A 16418-nucleotide genomic window follows, 5' to 3' on the forward strand; every position below is an offset into this window, starting at 1 on the left:
GGTTAAATAGGTGAGTAGGTCGGTAAGGCTGTAGAGACATCTGTGAAAGTAGGATTTTGCATAATTAGCATAAGCATATTACATAAGTAAAACCCTTTCTTTGAGTCCGTTGTTTATAAAGTAGGTTTCAAATATACTTTTTATGATGTACTATTTTATATTTATATGTATAAGTATACTTAATATACTTTAAGGTGATGATGATAGCCTGCATGCTCATAAAGGTTGTCCATCAAATCGTTGCTGGAGCACTAAGGGATGTACCACCATTTGTTCTCACCCACTGAGATCAACCCAACCCTACTTAGTGCTGGTGCACCACAACAGCCAAAGAACAAGCTAGACGGTGCGTCTTTGTCACGGTTTGCTAATAGACTCACCATAAAGATACAAATCTGATTGCGGTAGTTTTGCTAATACAACCTTTTGAATTTCTTTTGTTATGATCTTGCATCATAGGTTCTGTTTGTTTGATGGTTCCCCATGATAATGTGATCCATCAAGTTTTTAATATTGCTTTAATTCTCTTAATGAAAAAGAATGGTACATTGGCACGATATGAATTATTCCAAGTAAACCATAAAGGCATTTTTTTTTGTTTTTACTGCAGATGCTTAAGTTAGAGGAGCAACAATGGTGATCACAGTTCCCTGGGAAAAATTGAAAGACTGATACGGCTCAGGGAGGCTCATGCCTGGATACGATTCTCAGAATGGATTGAATAGGAATAACAATTTTCTTTTGGTATCTCTCATAGTAAGCTGTCCAAAATGTTCGATTTAGGAGCCATAATGCATCAAAATTAAAGGTAACAAAAATGGATTTTGAATTTTGACCCATTTAGTGTGAACCCGAAAACTTATCGGTGACTAAAGTGTATATCCATTTTGAAATATGTGTTATTTGTAACCAGCATGTGATTGGTGGGAGTGGAATTGATGATCAAAACATCAAATGGAGTTTGAGTTTTCGATGAGACCACATTTCATTGGTGAATGGTGAGTTTGAAGTTTTTCTTTCTAGTGGTTATGCACTTAGCTTATGATAAAACTATTGATTGAAGTACATTTGTTATTTCTATTGAAAGGGTTGTTCCAACCTACTCAAGAAAAAAACTGAAAACATATAAGGGACATTTTGTTTTGCTTTTAATTAGAGACATGAAAAGCCTTACAAAAGAAAAAGAAAATTTTGAAGCATGCCTCTCACACTTCCCCATCTCAACATCAGTTCCATTTCAATTTTGGGACTCATACCTATTACCTCACACCCATATATAAAACCCTTTTTAAACCTATCTTAATCTAAGTTGTTCAGCCCACGTGAAGATGCGTACCGTGTCGTTAAAGCCTTTGCAGCAAAGGGGGAATGGATGAACATGGAATTAAAACGCTATACACTATTGCTGGTAATCTGGTATGATTTGAAATTTGATTATTATTACCTTTTTTAATGGTTTTATATTATGCATTGTCATCTAAATATCGTATGGTCACTAATGAGTTCTTTGATATGAAATATTTATTACCCTAACAAAGTTGTTGATGTTTACTGAGTTTTATAATTAACTTAAAAGAAGGATAATTAGATGGTCTTATTTAGTTAAAAGAAAAGGATAAAGTAGTTGGTCTTGGCTTATCTTTAAATAAATTGCTCTGTAACAGGTATGCAAATCTAATTACTCGATTCTTAAATACTCAAATAATGAGAAGCAGCTTTTGTTTATCCACTTATTAAAAACCGACTATTTTCTTGCCATGCGTAAAGCTCGACCCAAATCGCCACCAACACCTTCTATTAGTCATCAGTTCATCACCCTATTGAGATCACAATATGATGGCATCTACCTGTGGGTGTTTGTCGTGTGATTTGGGTCTATTTATTATATATAATATTTCAATGTTGCAATTATATGAACCAACCCATAGGACCTACAGATTTTATCCATATTTACATGGATCGTGGTTCTTGCTAGAAAATCCCTAATCATTATTCATTTACTCTTGAATGAGTTGATTTGGGTTCTTCTATAACGGCTGAAATGGGCAAAAGGGGTACCTTAAATGGTGACTATGTGAAGCTTGGTCACCATGCTGTCATGCGGCTCTATCGAGTATGGCATAAGTATGATAGATCTTCAAGAAAGCTCATTTCAAACCCAATGTTCTTTGGGAAAAGGTGAGCACTTGCTGACACCTACCTATTCCAAAAAACTACAATCTTCCTTTTGATAACCATAGCTGAATAGTTAAGAAATATAGTTTGATCTCCTATCCATCTAGAAAGGTTGCTTATAGTAAAGAAATAGTTATATTCTTTTTTTAAATATTCCACTTGCTCATTAAAATTATGAGAAGATATACTTTTAGTCCATTTTTAATTGCACGTTGCTCATTTCATACATTTGTTGTAAACTTTCAGTAGATGAGATGCTTACCAGTGGTCCAGTATGATTTCAGTATAGTTAACGATCATGAATTATGTAGGTTTAATATATCCGCGAGGATGGGGGTTTAATGTTCCACTTGTGGCTGTTGCATCTATCTGCAATCCATGGGATCTTCTCAGCTTTTGGGAGTCTGCAGTTAGTTTATGTGACTGTCTATATGACCAACGATAAATGAACTTACAGAATTAGGACTGATACAAAATTTTAAATTACATCACTAATGGACATGACGACTTGATAAAGTGAATGACTTGATGTATTGTTTATGTTTCTATATTTGACTTTTTAAAATTGTTTTGCTTGGTTACATGATATAAAATGAATGACTTGATATAGTTCATGTCGCAGAAAGATCAAACATATCGTTCTAGAAACTACACAACATGGAGGACATATTGCTTCTTGTGAAAGAAAGTCTGGGAAGGATTTGTGGTAATATCTTCTCATAATTTTAATTATATTTTCCTTTCACTGTTACCTTTTGTTAATCCCTCTCCGTGAACAATGTAATTAGTTAATGCGGTGCTTATATATGAGATTAATATGAAAAAAGTTCATGCAGGCCAAACCTGACCCAATAAGTATTCGTTTTGACCCGTTACCCAACCCACTTATCTTGCCACCTTTAATTCTAACATGTTACTGTTGATTTTATGAGCATACAGTCCAAGAGGTTGTTGTTTGGTCTTTACTGACTCCATCTGTTCCTTAATTTGCATATTTAAATTCCAAAGAACCAATCTCACAAGCTTTGGCTGATACGAAGAAATTTGAGACCGGCCTACGAGTTTCATGATTTAACTTTCAACTTAGTGTCCGAGCTTACCTATTTGGTTTCCTTTTTCGTTCTCATTCTTGTGTTTTTGTTTAGGGAGACATTATTACAAGCCGACACAGTAGATTAGACATTATAACAAGCCAGCGTAACCCACTTGCCTTAGTTTAGCTTTTCTGTTTTCTGGGTCTTATTTATATTGTTCTACTCTCATGCAGACCATAGATGGAATATAAGTTTGTTTGTAAGGAGGTGAGGACATTAAATGGAAACGGAAATTCACCATGACCGCAAATTAGTCTCCTGTAAAGCGGGGATCCAACTTGAGATGATGTATCCATATGCGGTTTTTTTGGACTTGATCGAATTGAGAGAATTAGAGATCTGAAAGTTAAAATTTGGGAAGTCATTCCAAGAAGACCCCATCTTTAGAGAGATCAATGTGATGCTTACATATGACAACAATAATCAGGGCTGGGCAGTGGTATGGCATGGCCTGATAGAAGATGACTCAAAGAGCTTGACTAATTGGGTGAGGGTGGATGACTCTCTTAAAGAGCTTCACTATTCTTTCTACTCCTTCTCTCTCTCTCTCTCTCTCTCCTTCTCTCTCTCTCTCTCTCTCTCTATATATATATATATACACACACATATATTATATATATGCTCCGATATATGTGAGAGTTAAGTGTCTAGATTTTTATTAAAAGCGTTTTGAGTTTCCCTACTCATATTCAAATTCAAAATTCGGAGATCTTGTTGTCTGTAGCTTCACCAGTAAAGTTATCCGGGTGCACTGGCGTAACTGTAGTTTTAAAGCCAGGCACATGTTGCTGAAGCTGCAGGTGCTTCAGCAATCCTTATTATAACAACCAGTTGGGTACGGCCTTTTGCTTGCCTTTTCTTCATTTCCTTAGTTGTACGTTCAAGGTTTAGATGAAGTATTTCTTTTCCTGTCAAAACGAACATGATATCCTTCTACAATCTACAAAAATCTTTAAGATGACGTGCCAAGTAGATGAGTCTGATGTTGTTATTTTCATACCCGCAGTGATGCTTCCACAAGATGCTGGTGCGAGCTTGAAAAAGGATCTCCAAAACAAGTTAGATGGTAGGTGTAACAATTATTTATGTTTTTAAATTGGCAGGTCCTTGTTTTTTTGCCTGAATTTTGAGAAAATTGTTAGTATGGTTGCATATGACTATTGCTAGAGGGGGATCGATTATTAGAATTCCTATCTATTTTATTCAAGATATACTTTTTGGCCTCAGTTTATGTGCAGCCATACACTTCAAAGTTCAAAGTGCCTGCTGTAAATGGAAGTATCGCCACTTCAATGTATAGAAAGAGAAATCATCGATCTTGTGTCACAAATCAAAATCAACTACCTGCTGTTGGAAAAATATCCCAATTACATAAAATGATGATTGATGCTAACATGCTAGTATATATATATATATATATAAGCCCAAATAAAATTATTTGCGGCGTTTGATGATGATCTTTGCTAAATTAGGTGATGAACAACGCTGAAATTGTATCAAGTCTCTGGATATCATTTGTTCTTCATCCGCAGTAAAGATATTGTTATGAACTACCATCACTTTCTTCAACCTAAATGACTTGGATATGACCAGCTTCAAGAATTCCTCAAGATTTTCCAACTTGAAGCCCGATGAGTAGTCTTCCAGAACAAAAGGACGCATAGAAAATATGTTGTGACATAACTGTTCATTAATTAATTGTAGCATATCAAGTCAGAAAACATATATGTCATAAGCGGCCGAAACAATAATTACCATGTCAATAACATATGCATATATTTACATACGTATGCTGATATATAATTTCTTTAGATTTGGGAAGCTCTTGATCAAATGAAGGATAGACGAAAAATGATGTTTATGCATAAGGTACACACCCAAGCTTAGTTCTTTGAGGTGGAGTAGAGAAACTAGAAGCTTGTGTGGCATACCACAACGAACAAAGTACTAATTTAACAAAACAAGAATAATTAATTAGCAAACATATATCAATTGAGTAGTAGTTTAGATGAGATAGAACTTTGGGCTTAAATATTTATAATATTTTACGTACCCCAAAATAGAATTCTGAGAATGCCAGAAACTCAATTGAAGGCTGCAGACATTCCAAAAGCTCAACGATTGTGACCTCTTCTTCCCTAATATATTGGTTAAATCCAAGCTGCATGCACGCACGAAATAAATACTTGTACTAGAATTATAGGTGCTTGATTACTATTTGAAGAAGAATTCAAATTAACTTAATATCACCAAATAGAGTTGCTTAAGTAGGGGGCAATTAGTAAGGATAGACTTAAGCGTCTTGGCATAGATCTGAACATTGTCAAACCTCAAGTACGTCAGCTTACTCAACTGATCATGGAATGTTAATGGAGTCTCGAAATAACAATTTGTGAGACATAAGCGTTGTAATCCTTTCAATATCGATAAAACCAAAGAACTCGGCATCCTGTAGTGTTTGACTGCATTAGTATTAAGCAAGGTGAAGCTCTTCAATGTATTGGTCCTCGAAAGGTAAAGAATGATTTGGTCAAGATTATTATGAACCCCATCATTTCTTGGGTCTATCTTGACAGACAAAGTAAAATCCACTAGGGGACCATTGTGTAGCAGTAACACATGGAAGATGGCATTCACAAACTCATCTTTACTATAATAAAACGCTCGATTGTCAGGATCATCAAATACGATTACCGGTGTATTTGCCCACAAATACCTCCACTTTCGTGACAAGATGCTGGTCTTCACTAAATCTCGGGCCCGCAAATGACACAGAATCTTTTCAGTGATAATGTCTGGATGAAGGTTGCTGATTATATCCAAACCTCCTCCTAAGCATTCACTTTCTTTCATCTTTCTTGCCGGAGTTGGATGATACATGGCTGCAATGTGTGTAGCATTAATAATACAAACCCATATCCATTTTGTTAATTAATTAGCTGATCGATGGAAAACATTATGTATTCCTAATTTTCACACTAAATAAACTTTAGTTAATATATTGTTGCGTCCTAACAAACCATAAACCATTAATTAACAATTTATATAACCTGTCATAGAATTTACCTTGATTGATGATGTATGTGCATTCGATCACCCACTTTAGCAGGATTTGTTCTTCACATCTTTACTCAGTTTTCTACCGAGTATTTATATTGGCTTTTAGATCAAATTGTTAATAAATAAATAGTTTAAAAAAAAAAAACATATGGTATTTAGTAAAATTTGAGCGAAAGTTGTGCTCCTTCAAATGACCAAATCATGTTGTTCCAAATATCTCTCTCACTGTTTAAATTACCGGTACGTACCGGCTGGTATTACCCGGAATACTGGATACCGGGTGGTACCCTAGTACAACTATCCCGGTATTTTGTCCGGCATTTTTACTATTCAATACCGGCCAGTATTTCCGATATTACCGGAATGAGAATACCGGTATTTTGAAAAAAAATTTAAATTATTTTATGATAGTTTAATGTTATGTTCTGTTATTTGTAAACTTTAAAACTTATACTTTGTTATAAAATACCTGTTTGGTATTATTTTTGACAAGATTGATCTTGTATTTTAACTATTTTTATTAAATTGTAACAAGTTTTGTAAGATTTTTATAAAAATAAAGATAAAAATTAAATTATCGTGTCAGTACCTACCGGCCGGTATACCGGTAATACTGTTACCGGGTACCGGACCGTACAACCAAAATACTGGTATTTAAAACATTGATTACATACCGGAAAAAGTTATAAGACTACCATGTTATAAAATTGACTTTTTATTTGTTTTTTTTTTTTAATTTGTTTTTTACTGTAATTTTTTTTTATATTTAACATATATTGTTAAGTTGAATTTTTAATTCACAGTATATATTAAAATTTTGTTTTTCCGCACGGATTTGACAAAGTTAAGGAACTTTGTATATACTTGGGATATTTTAGCAAAAAAAAAAAGTTTTCGAGAAAATGAAGACTAATTATTAGGGGTGAGAGAAATATTCGGCAAGTGATTTGGTCATGGTCAAATTAAACTTCGGAGTAATCACCTAAAATTCCATATATTTATTTGTACTTGATCATATACTTGAAAACCAAAAATCGCTATAAATTAAATGAGAGGGGGAAGTGATCGAAGAACAAATCTTAAAAGTTTGTGAAGGTACATAGTCTGACAAGTTTTAAATTAATGGTGTGTGGTTTTATTTGGAAGCAACAATACGATATGTTTTATGTATGAATTTGAATATTACTCGTAATTTAGACTGTACGTACGTAGAGATCGAGCAAAGCTTCTTATTTATCTTTTTTTTTTTTTTTAGAAGTATATTTCGTTCACAACAACACTACTCCGCGATTACAGAGTAGTAATACAATACAATTGAGTTCCAAGGGAGTTAGATTACAATAAAATTATTCCAATTCTCCCACGTAATAGACCCATTCTTCATCCTATTTTTGTACCATAAGAAACCTATAGATTTAATGTCATGAAAAACCTTTTCGCTACAAAAGTCGATCTTTTCAAAAACCTATAGCTTCTTATTTATCTCTTTTTGCTGTTTCTATACTTTGAGTTACATTAATAGACATATATATATATATATATTTGAAAAGTGAGAGGTGGTGTTATTATTCACCTACAAATTTTTTAATATATATGTTATCCAAAAGACAAATTAAACAACATGTTGATTTTGAATAAATGTTAAAAAACTATATATAATGTGATAGGGTTTCACCTAATTAACTTGGTTTGGGTGTATACACGGGTTCATAGTATAGACCCAAATGCTAGCTACGGAGTATATATATATCATATTGTCGATTGCAACTTTTTTTTCCCCAGATATATGGTTTGGGTAAAGTAAAAAACGGTAAACGGATTGGTCCATGCGACTGATCGAGTATATGAAGATAAAAGGGTAATGTAATATTTTAGGACTTAAATTATAAATGGGTAATGGATTAATTTAAGGGGTCTTTAATTAGATAGATAGATTGATCATTATTATTATTTTTTTTAACAGTTAATTAATCGGTATTCTTACGAATCACCATTGATTGATCGAATGGCATATGCATGCTAGAATTTTCAATTCCCTGCAGAATTGAAGAGATCGATGATGGAAGATCAAGGTGCGGATATAATAAGCAAACTTTCTCATGAGATAACCGGAAAGATTCTAAGTTTTTTACCGATTCGAGATCTAGTGAGGACGAGCATCTTGTCGCGGAAGTGGAGGTATATGTGGGCAGACACTCCTGTAATTGTGGTCGATGATGAGAAACCGTTGAAAAGTACGAGTAGATATTTTTCAAAGTACAAGCTTTTCAATATTATATGTCATGTTTTATTGCTACACAAGGGTCCTCTTGTCGAATTTACTTTGTCTGCCAAATATCATTATTATCCTCCAATTTTGGATTCTCATCTTCATCAAATAATTCATCATCTTTCGAGGAGGAGCAATACATTGAAGAGCCTCAATTTACTTAATCGTCCACACCAAGGCTACAAGATGCCAAGTTCATCAATTTTATCACTGATCCAAGGAGGGTTAGAACACTTAGAACTATCAAATTGTGAATTTGAGCCAGCTGCTCCATTATCAACATTTCACGATCAGTCGTTTAGTAAGCTGTCGTTCCTATGGTTTTTCGATGTTAAGATTGATGCGAAGATGCTTGTGTGTTTCCTCACTAATAGCCCGTTACTTAAGCAATTATATTTGGTAACGTCCATCACTATATAATCTTTTAGGTTAATGATGTACTAAACTCTAGTTCAAGTTAACAAAAAAGTACCTTAATCTTGCAGCTTGGATGTAACGACTATAATTATTATTATATGAGAAAATACAAACTTATACTTGTTGAGTTTTTGGAGTGTCTTCCTTCGGTTGAGATTTTGGAAATCTCATGGCAATATATGAAGGTATTATACTTGATTAAGCTTAATTAATTTATTTTATTTTATTTTTCTCATATAAAAAACTACTAATATGTTTGCTAATCGATCTGTTTTTGTCATTTGTTAAAGTACTTTGTTATGTGTGGTATTCCACACAAGCTCCCGGTTTCCGCAGTTCACCTCAAAGTACTAGTTTTGGGTGTGCGCCTCACGGAACAAGTTGAACTTCCGGCTACCCTTTGTTTGATCGAGAGCATCCCCAATCTAAAGAAACTTTGTATCAACGTATGTAAATTAATAATACACAGTGACATGGTAACTCTTGAGTTTTCGCTTGGTTATGATATATATGTCCTCGATATGATCTAACTTGATATATATAACTACACTCTAATAATGGAGGTACAGATAGGTTTTGTGTGCTTGCGTTGTTTTGATCTCCGATACGACTACTACTCGAGCTTCAAGTTGGAAGAATTGGAGGTGAGACATTTCGGTAACTCACCTATGGAGATGGCATTGTTGAAGCTACTCGTATCCAAGTCATCCATGCTAAAGAGAGTAATACTAGTGATGAACGACTCTTGTTCTTATGATAAACAAGAAACGATCCACAGAGACTTGGTACATTATCTCCCATTAGCAAATATCATCATTAAACGCCCAAATTAGTTTTATCGAGATTAATTATATATGTTGTTATCGTACTTTTAATGAATGGTTATGTCATGAATCAAAGTAGCTTTTCATTCTATTTCATAAGATATATTTTCCTGCAAAAACTCTACCTCCTTTAACAATTTCAAAAAGCTCAGAAAAAAATTATATACGGAATAGAAAGATTCTAACCCCCAAGTAAAGAAATGTTAAGTGGGTTTATAAGTCCGCTCTGCGGGCTTCAACTATCGTGTTTACGTACACGATTATGTTCAAATTTTGCGATATAAAACAAAAAGACCAAGCAAGTTGACGTGCACCCTGTCTTGACCAAGAGTCCAAGACAAGCCACCTTGCGGTCATATTTATTTGGTACAAATCTCCCAATAATTATAAAATAGGGCTTGAAAAGATTTTTTAAAAAAAGGCTAAACCCTTGAATGAAAAAATTTATTGAATTGTAACCTTAGGATCAAAAGATGACATCATGTGCCTTATTTAGCACAATTTAAAAATTAGTTAATACTTTAATAAATAATAACGAAAATAACTATTGTACAACTACTAATTAAATTAACCCCCTTTCATACTTTCTTAATTTATTCAATTCATTCAGTATTCTTTTAATTTTAATTCATTGAAATGTCATGTAACACATATATTATAAAAATTCAATTCATTCATATCTCCTTCTCATATAACATATACTCCGACTACAAAAATATATTTCTACACAACTTGCCTGTCTATCAATATATATATATATATATATAACAATGTCTTAAATTCATTCCTAAACAAATAGGAACCTTTAAATGAATTTCATCTTTGATTTAGAACCATTAGATCAAATTTAATTATTTAATCTTTATTAAATGACAATATTAATATTTGTATTTTATATGATTAGTCAGGATATATCCCTCTTACATATATACTTTTAATAATATAAAATTAAAATACGAAAGTTATAAAAAAAAATTGCTACTTTGTACTTGACTTTTATGTTATGTTATCTGATTAATACTATCTACTTTGACAATAAAACTTTAAAATTTGTCTAGCTTTGTCCTCATGCATATTTTTTATACTAAAAATTATATATATGCCATAAATATATTATCCTATTTATGTTTTTTATGATATATTAATCAAACTATTTATTTATTTTTTCAAATTTTACATTGTTTAATTTTGGAAGCTTTTATTAAACATATCATATAATATTATTGTTATATCTCGTTCTTAGATCTAAATTACACATATGTATGGCATGAAACTTCGACTAATTTCAAAAAATCCCAAATAATCCATCTCACAAATATAAGAACTAAGACTCAAAGTCAATGAGTCTAATCAATATCAAAGACTTTACTAATGGACATCCAGCCCTTGTACTATATGTTATATTGATTTATTGCTATTTTAATATTTTTATTACATTGTATCATCAAGTATTGTTTTAAAATGAATCATTTTAAATCTACCAATATATCATATAGCATCTTATATAAAAGATGATTTTAAATTCACTTTTAAAAAATGAAAGCCATTTGATAATTTTTAATATGAAAATATAAAAAACTGGTGTAATATTGGACTTAAGATTTGGTAACTTGACATTTTTAATCTCTAGAAATATTCTCTTATTTTATTTAGTCCATTTCATATCGTAGATCCCAACTATGCAAAAATCCCTATTCATACATACAAATCTCTATCTACCTATTTACTTATAAAAACAAAGGTTTATAATACAACCTTTTTGTTTAGATTTTGCAATTTTTTAAAAATTATTTACTATATCACATGTTTTTTTAAAGTGCGTCCACATTTAAAATGTCGTATCAATAATTAAATTGTTTTAGAATATTTCATGACTATTATTTTCTCATATAATTATATTTCAAAAGTATAACAAAAAGTTATGATAAATCGTCATCAAATATATGTATATGCTATTAAAAAAACAACTATTCAAAATGTCATGTTGCTTTACTAAATGTCATGTTACTTTATTAAATAGATATACATACTCTAAACTTAAATTAATAGTTAAATATTTGATTTTGTATAAATACAGAAATAATATGTTTGTGAAAGATTTATTATTACACTAAATAAATATGTTTCATCTAAATTTATTTTTAGATCATTTTTATACATATATAAAACCAACAAATTCTACTAATTGTATATAATAAAATCCATTTTCAAACAATAACATCATCATTTTTAGCAGACAACATCTAAATTTAATTTTACACCATCATTATATAAAGATATTTTATTTTATATCTATCGTACTAACAATTTTTGATACAAATTATTTTAATAATAGTATGTCTTACTAATAACTATTAATTATTAATTATATTATTATAAAAATTTAATATGTTTATTTCATGTATTACGCGAGAAAATAATCTAGTAAGAAAACAAAAAATGAAAAAAATAGTTCTAGCTGGTCTAATATCGTCGTCTGAAAACAATGGGTCAAGAACATATATATGACTAGATTTAAGAAGTTCTCAAACCTTTTTTAAGTATATTGGTATATTTGAATATTTTGTACTACGAAAATCTTTTAAGGCACTCTACATTCAAATAGCATATGACAGTGACAACCTGGATTGGTCTTTTTAAATATAGAAAAATTATATATTTTGAAATTATATGTGATGTTTTAAAGTTTAAGCCTTAATGCTTTGAAAATATAAACTTAATTCAATTTAAGATTTTATTAAAAGTTTTTGTAAAGATAAAAATAAAATTGACCACAGTTGACCCAAGACGGTCGAGTTTGACAAAAGTTGACCTGAGTCTTGAATATTGACCGAATTTTAGTCAAATGCAGCCGGATCCAGCACCTGAAGAAGTTGATTCCGAGTTTCTGACCTAGTCAGCCAAATTTTATAACAAAGACTATACTAATATGTATTGAGGGTGGAGAACGTATTCCGATTCATTACCAAATTATAAAATTTCAGTACTAATATGTATTAAGTTGAGGAACATATTCTTGTTTATAAAATTTGGATTAAAATCTTAAAAGTTGTGAAGTTAAGACCATATTAAAAACTTTATCTATTATTATTTTTAAAGTGTAATTCTTTTTGCCTTTCAAAATACTTAAGGGCATGTTTGGTTGAGAGAAATTCAAATAAATGAAAAGCAAAGAAATAAAATAGGGAGAAATGAAATTGATTGAGAATTTCAATAATTTCCTTAATTTGGTACAGAGAAATCCAACTAAGAAATGTACAGAAATTCGGTTATTGTGTTTGATTACAAAGTTAAAGAAATCATAATAAAATTTAATTACAATAATCTATTTATTTTTAGGGTAAATGGTCCGTACTGCAGACTTTACCTAAGTTTAGGTACTGCCACTTTAAAAAAAAGTTATAAATTAAACCTTTGAATTTAATAAAAATACATCCTGAATTTTACATAATCCCTTTGTTTTATCAGAGATAGATATTGGATGTTTTATCTAACCTAAACCCTTATTTTAATTATTTAAAATCCAAAATAAAGATTATACAAACATCACAAAATATGAATGTAATCTCATGTATAACATAATCCTTGTAAACAATTAAAAACAAAATAAAATAATTCTACCTTATCACAACAAGTCAATAAGCAAAGAAAATCCCCAAATCAAAAACCAGTGGTGAATGGACACCGTTGGGATCTATGTTGTTTCTTCTTGTATTAGTATTTACTATTATTCAAAGCAAACCTTGTTTTATTTGTAGTATAACCTTATTATGATTATGATGATGAGATTAGGGATGTGCTAAAAATCGCAGGACTTGGAAGAAAGCTTTTGATTTTGTAATAAATTTGTGTTCGTGACTTGATATTTTAAAACTCGTGCAATCATTTCAGTCCAAAGCTAATGGTTTTCTTGGTTGTTTTTCGAGGCCATAGTATGGTATAACCAATAGATCTGTGAAAAACAACAACCATGGTGGATAAAAAAGAAGTGGATGAAAATCTAGAAGAGAAAGTGAAATGAAAAAGAAAATAAGTAACCAGGGAAGGAAAGTAGAGAAAAAAATAATAATAATAACAAAAAATAATTATTTCAAAGGTGGATTATGTGGGTTAAAGGATGCTTTTAGTGGGCTCCAGAGCATCTGTACTTATAAATGGATCTCCAACTACTGTGTTCACGTGCTCCCAGGGGCTCAGGCAAGGGGATCCATTATCCCCATTCCTTTTTATTCTGGCAATGGATGCTCTTAGTTGGATGATAGATAGAGCCTTGGCTTCAGGATTCCTCCGCGGCATCTCATTACCTAATGGCGGCCCAACTATTTCTCATTTGTTATATGCAGATGATCTCCTTATCATAGGTGAATGGTCAAGTGTCAATGTGATTGAGTTAAAAAGATTAATGTGTTGCTTTTATATGGTGTCCGGCTTGAAAGTGAATTTGGAAAAAAAGTTTGCTTATTGGCATTGGAGTAGATGACACGGAAGCTGTTGCTATGGCTAAGGATGTCGGATTCAAACTTGGCAGCCTTCCTCTTGAGTACATAGGCTTTCCAATAGGAGCTAACATGTCGAGAGTTTCTAGCTGGCAACCAGTTATTAACTTATTTCATAACAGATTATCTAGATGGAAAGGAAGACATCTCTCATTTGGTGGAAGACTCACTCTCATTAAATCAGTGTTATCTAATCTGCCTTTATACTATTTCTCTCTTTTTAACGCCCCGAAAAAAGTGTTGGATACTCTAGAAAAGATTAGAAAAATTTTCTTTTGGGCAGGTGGAGACGAGAAAAGGAAGATTCATTGGGTTTCTTGGAGTCATGTCGTTGCTCCAAAGGATAAAGGTGGGCTCGGTATTAGTACTCTTGAAGCTGCAAATGAGGCTCTCCTGCCTCGGTGGTGGCCTAAGTTAGTCTCAGATTCTCAAAGATTATGGTGTAAAGGAATATCATCAATTCATGAAGGGCACCAAAGTTGTTTTGGCTTACCATTGAACAATAAAGTTGCTGAAAATTGGAAATGCATTATCAAAAATGGAGTGATGCTTCATGAGAAAGGTATTGATATTAAATCTGCAGTTGATAATAATAATGATAGTGAGTTACAAGTGTTCTCTATAAGGAGTAGAATCGAAAAGATCCAAGGGATTACCTTTGCAAATAACTTTACTTGGAATAATTGGGTCCCTAAAAAGGTGAATATTCTAATTTGGAGAGCTCCTTTGGATCGAATTGCGACACGAGTTGGGTTGAAGAAAAGAAATATAAACATTGGAAACGACTTTTGTGTGATTTGTAACTCTAGTTGTGAAACCACTGAGCATGTATTTCTTACTTGTCTTTGGACCAACCAAATATGGGACAAAGTGAGTGAATGGTGTAATATTTCTCCTATTTTTGCCTTCTCCTTCCAAGACTTACTAGAGGTTCATAAAGGGTGTGTCAGAGACCATAAAAAAAAGAAAGTGGTTCATGCTATTATTATGACGGCCATTTGGTGTATATGGTTGGCAAGGAATAAGCATGTATTTAACCACATCAAATCATCTCTGGAATTTGTTATGGCTGAAATTAAGGTGTATTCTCATTTGTGGTTATCATCAAGATCTAAAAGGGCTGTTACGGATGTTATACCTTAGTTTAGGCGGCATTTGTAATATTATGTAGTTTGCTTGTCTTAAGTGGAAGGTTAATATTGGTGTTTGTATTGGAGTCATCTAACATCTTGCTAGTCGATATTTTTATAATAATATTTCATCTTTGCCGTTAAAGAAAAAAAAAATCTAATTTGGTGTAAAAATGCGGATGGCACGTGATGAAAGTTTATATACCATCACTTTTTTCAACTTCTACAAAACTTAACACGCAGAAATCGTTACTATGAAAAATGATTTCTCCACATTTCTTTACAAATCGAATGGAAATCAAACAACATAGAATCCAATTTCCTAGGAGTTATAATTCTCCGCTTTCCTAAATTCTTTAATCCATTTCCCTCAACCAAACGATGTAAATGATTTAATCTCCATTTCTCTTGCAACCAAAGGCACCCATAATATATATTCTAAAAGAATAAAACTCTATTTAAATAATACTACTCCCTTTCGAAAAAGTAAATATTACTCGTATAAATTAAGCGGACTCAACTCAAAATATCAATTGGCAACTTCAATATTTAGGTCTATGGGTTCTTCCGAGCCCGCTAGTAGTTTGGACTATTAAATGGGCTTTTCTAAGAGTAATGGGTTAATAGAGTTTCTTGCTAGAATAGTACGTAATATAGTTTTATTATTTTTGCTATAAATAAAATTTACACATTACATAAATGTTCGATTTATAATTTTGGAATAAAAAAGGATTTTTTTATATACCTCGGTTGGAGGTATAATAAACTCGAACTAATAACCTTTAAGATTTCATGTTGCACAAACAGGATACCATTGGGCTACATGTAGCTTGGTGATATAATTTAATAAGAATAATACTTAACAACTAGTAATGTTTTAGTAAATAAGCAATCATTTTTAATGCAAGCTTAAATATCGTCGATGAAAATTAGAACGAAGTAATTAATATATT

At 31.8% G+C, this 16418-nt stretch overlaps 1 long non-coding RNA gene across 1 annotated transcript; it reads left to right on the top strand.

Moving 5' to 3' along the window:
* Positions 1–332: 332 nt before the first annotated feature.
* On the top strand, positions 333–5090 carry LOC122598082. The gene is made up of 10 exons (XR_006323530.1): positions 333–404; positions 611–808; positions 914–998; positions 1318–1416; positions 2487–2705; positions 2798–2881; positions 3443–3756; positions 3994–4104; positions 4276–4335; positions 4497–5090. It is a non-coding gene; the product is annotated as an uncharacterized LOC122598082 (long non-coding RNA).
* Positions 5091–16418: the final 11328 nt, after the last annotated feature.

Source organism: Erigeron canadensis, chromosome 4 (assembly GCF_010389155.1).
Source record: "Erigeron canadensis isolate Cc75 chromosome 4, C_canadensis_v1, whole genome shotgun sequence".
NCBI classification, from domain to species: Eukaryota; Viridiplantae; Streptophyta; class Magnoliopsida; order Asterales; family Asteraceae; genus Erigeron; species Erigeron canadensis.